This window comes from Ruditapes philippinarum, unplaced genomic scaffold (assembly GCF_026571515.1).
Source record: "Ruditapes philippinarum isolate M1 unplaced genomic scaffold, ASM2657151v2 ctg1214_1_1_1_1, whole genome shotgun sequence".
Taxonomy (NCBI): Eukaryota; Metazoa; Mollusca; class Bivalvia; order Venerida; family Veneridae; genus Ruditapes; species Ruditapes philippinarum.
In genome coordinates, this window is record NW_026862965.1 from 9,487 (window position 1) to 14,422 (window position 4,936).

The following is a 4,936-nucleotide window of genomic DNA, read 5'->3' on the forward strand; positions in this document are numbered from 1 at the left end:
ATACTCAAGTATATCTTCCTGAATTCCTGGAATGTTCTTTGCTACATCTCTATTGTTATAATAAAGAGTTGCTTTGCTTTTCAGACCTCTTCTACCTGCGCTGCCTATTTCCTGTAAATACTGGGACATATTCCGTGGGGGTCTAAATACTGGGACATATTCCGTGGGGGTCTAGCATGGATTACCCTTTCAACACTTGGGGGATCAAATCCCATACCCGCAACAGAAGATGTAAGCACAAGTCTAAGTCGTGGCTTTTCTGAATGGTAGTTTGTCTTGTCTTGTCTTGAATATAGTACTGCATAGCTTGAGGTTGTAATTTTAACTGTAAAACAGGTGCTTAAGATAAGCTGCAGATATACTCATGTAATATAAGGACATAAACATTAATGTAATTGGATATGTAGTTGGGGATGTATGAAAACTTTCACATTCTTTTTTAAAAATATCTTCATAAATTTCAATTGACTCTGTACTTTTAATTTTGATGACTTTTTCTAAAAAAAATTGCTACGATCAGGACTGTCTTGAACTATGACTGGATTTTTCAAGCTCAGCAATTTCGGAAGTTTTTCATTTGTTTTCTGGTTAATGTTCCACTTAATGCAAGGAATGGTATGTTCTCAAATATTGCAGGAAGGGTTCTCAATTTGCTAAATGCTGTTCGAAATTCTTGTCCCCTGCAATTACATGAAATTAGTGACTATATCATTATTAAATTATCCCACTGAAATTATTCATACAAATTTTAACTGTAAGAGTGAAAGTAGGTTTTAAGCATGAATCGCTTGATTTCATTATGAGAGTTGAAGCATATTTCGTACACACACAGTTTTATTACTATTGAAATTTAAAGAAATTATACGACAAATTCATTCCAAAAAAGATGAAATAAAACTTGCTTCTTGATTCTCCAGTAGTGGACTTTGAACTTACAAAAAGAAAACAACTCTGTACTGTAAAAGTTACTTTACAGTAGACATCAGACAGGAATTTCAACGAAAGAAATGTCAAAGTATTTTATTTTTTTAGGTAAATGCTACTATTACATCTACCAAGTGTATTAAAGACATTAATACACGACTTAGTTGTGCCAGAAGGTGATAATGGGCCCTGAAAAGAATAACGTCCTCGGGCAGAAGCCATTGGGGCCATTATTCATTTTGCGGGCAGATTATCACCTTCGGCCCTACTCTGCCATGTATTAATCTCTTATGATTAAAATTGGCAGTTGTAACTTGATATGATATGTAGAATAAAATCATTACATAATGACCAGTCTGCAACAACCAATTAAGTTCCCAGATTATACGATAAATAATATAAAACATCCAGAGATTACATGTCTGTTTATAGAAATAAAACAATATTTGTACTGAACATCGTTTTATGTTTTCTTTGTTGATAACAGATAGTTTTTTCCTGTGTGTAGGACTAACAATTACTGTGAGGAAATGTTGATTTAAATTTAGTCACGCCAGTTTAGTCCTAAGCCCCACAGTATTACATAAAACAGGAGGATTTGGTATCAAATCTCCAAATGACATAGCTTTTGCATAAAATTTACCCACTATTCTTCAGCAATATGGCACCCATCAATAACAACTGCAGCAAAATTTTCCAGGAGCACAGAATCAGTCAAAAGATCTTTTTCAGAATGTGTGTTCAATAGTCTTCTGGGTGAGCAAAAAAAATTTCTCATACCCTGAATTAAGTCTCTTTCTTCTTTTTCAGAATGAACATCTTGGTCAAAAATGACAGTTTGCATGAACTAATATAGTGCCGTTTAAACACATCCATCTGTTCACTTTGAATAATGTTAAGTGGTGATAAAACTATGACAACTGGCTTTTCATAATTTCCGACATCCCGTATTAAGTCTGATCAGACTTTTGCCATAACCAACTGGTAGGGTCACGATCACATGCTTCCCTGCAAGAACGTTATCCCAGCATTCAAGATTTTGATTTGGTTTTGCCTTAAATTTTGGATTAAAATGTTTCATAGCTTTATGGATTGCAAGCATCATTGTTCCTACATTCATCTTCCTTTTAGTTACATTCATGGTCGATAATATTCGCATAAAGGTAGTCCAAAGCTTGTACTACGTCATTTCATTACTTTTAACATGTCTGAGAGTGGATGGTCTGGGAACAGAATCCTGCAGAAAAAAAGAAAAAGAAAATTTTATATACCTTGTGCTGTTTTCATATAAAATTTTAATTTTCATATACATGTATTATGTATACTTGAAATTCAGTTCAAATTTGCTTCTAAATTGAAAATTCCTTTCCATTTACCTGCCTCACTCTTGTGTACATACATTTGTATCTTATTACATAGCGCGAAGGGAGTCCTACATTAATTTTGAATAAACACATACTGACAAAAGACAAGACACAATGTTTGAGATTACTTGTCACACAGATAAATTTCTTCTCGCCCAAGGATCGAATCAGTTGCAGTAACTCTTGAATTACAAAACCTTTAATTTAACTGCTAGCATAGTCAGAGAGTAATATTGAAAAAATTACTTGATAATTGAGTCTAGAGGTTATTTTCCTCTCAGTACAGGTTAAGTAACAAGTACCAAGCTGGACCTTTTTTAACATTTTCATCAGAAATCGTGATATTTTCCAAACACAAGAGACTAAAGCCTCTTCCCTATTAAGTCAGAAAAAAACATTGAAAAGTGACTTTGTTATAATGACATTCATGTTAAAGGTTACCACGTTAAACATTTCAGAACGGAGATTCTGAACGAAAGGTGGTTCTAGCTCACACACTTACTTAGGTTTATTTAAAACATCTACAAATATATCTGTCAATCTATCTGTAACGTTTCACTGATTAAAATTGTAAAATAATCCTTTGTTGCATGCTTAAATCGTCTGCATGTTCCAGTTTGACACATACTTATTTACATTGCATTGAAATTAGCATTACGAAAAAAGTGAGGGGTAATAATAAGAAATAGCATTTTTCAAGTACAAAATCTAAGTTAATGGGGAGATAATTCTTGCAATATTGGTGCCAGTGCTATGAACCTTGTCATTTAAGATGTGGTTAATGATAAGGAACATATGTTGGAAGTATGAAGATGATCTCTTAAGAAACAAAGAAGTAACGGTAAAAAATATTTTTTTTTGTAAGGAAAAGTCTAAGTTGAAGGGGAGATAAATCTGAAAATATTGGTACTAGAGTTATTAACCTTGTATCATAAGATGTTGTTGATGATAAGGAGCATATATTTGAAGTATGAAGTTGATCCTTTAATCAATACTAGAGTTATTAACCTTGTATCATAAGATGTGGTGGATGATAAGGAGCATATATTTGAAGTATGAAGTTGATCCTTTAATAAATAAAGAAGTAACAAAGCAGCAAGTTACATGTCAACACCCGTGTTTATATATTTCTCTGCAAGAATAAGCCGAATTAACGCGTGGATGTTTGAGGAAAACTTAATGATATAAATATGTGAAAATTGTGCCGGCGATCACCAACTGGCTATCAACAAAATATGAAACTTCAAGTCAACGTTGAAATGTCGGCATGTTTTAATAAACTGGGTCGTTTTATTAACTTGCCAAGTTTATGTTCTTCATATTAACCGCTTCTGAAAATGAAAAGGAAATTGTCCCGCCAATAAAATTATATTTAGAAAAAAACATGTTTATTCTTGCAGATTCGTTTAAATTTAATATAATATAAATGTGTCCCTGTTTGTAAATAAATATTCAATGAAATATGATATAAATACGTGTTTACTTATTATATATATCGTAGACAAGCCAGTTCTCAAACCTCTACGCATTCAAGAGGTGTTTTAGTATAAATAGAAATATATCTTTATAAAAATTCTTGACATATATACACTTTAATTCTTTATGTAACATTTCTGTAAAATTTGACTGAAATTCAACAATTATAAAAGCTCTTTTTTCCATCTAAGAAAAGCATAACCCTCTCTTTTAAAACTGACATGGCCTCATAAAATAAAGAACCTAATCTCAAACCCCTTCAAGTATCTCTAAATTTCTAATGTTGAGTTTAGCCAATGAAGTGATTGTTATATGACTATCACATGACAATAAAGTACCCTACAGGATGCAGGTACCTGCTTTAAGATATGTTTGTCTCTAATATTCATTTTCACAAATAGTTAATGGTGTACTAAGGTAATAGCAATGTGTATGAAATATCGCTAAGTAATAAAATATGTAATGTAAATATTTGTTCCTATATATGCACTGTTTTTATTTGACATCAGCAGACATGTATATCAGAAACTAAGATTTCATGCACACAAGTTCAGGGCTGCGTTTCATGGAGAGTCCTAAGTCTTAAGTTTGTCTTAAGTTAAAAATTGTGACAATTTTGCGTTTCAAAGAAAGTCTTAAAAAAGGTCCTAACTTATGACTCCTAAATTTATGACCAAAAACAGTCCTAAGTCTAGGAGTGTTTTAAAGGTATCTTAAGATTGTCCTAAGTCAAAACCACTCCAAAATCAAACAACTTTTTGTTGAATTTTGTTTTGAAAACTATCTAGAATGATAGATAATGGTCTAACTAAGAAAATAAATCCGAACACCAATATCTTTAATTCAGTCATTAACGCTGTACAGACGTTTAAAAGAGTTGTTTACATGACGTCACAATGTAGCGCCAAATATCGCGTGCAAAACAAGACGCATCTATAAATAATAATATATTACTGCGCGCTGTACAATTGCAGTTGCGTAGCAAGCAAGGGGGTTCGTTACCATTTTTTACAATGAAATTAAATAAAACGGTTATATGGTATATATTTTCACTAAACATGATAAGAGGGCAATACATTACTTTTTATACTTGCTATAATCAATTACATAGTAAATCCAATCCGGGATTATGCGCGTGCCATTGTATTTTGTAACTTTTTTCAGGAGAGCAA

At 32.3% G+C, this 4,936-nt stretch overlaps 1 pseudogene; it reads right to left on the reverse strand.

The window, feature by feature from the left end:
- Positions 1-514: 514 nt before the first annotated feature.
- LOC132720802 (uncharacterized) lies at positions 515-2,065 on the reverse strand (annotated as a pseudogene).
- Between the last annotated feature and the right edge of the window lie 2,871 nt (positions 2,066-4,936).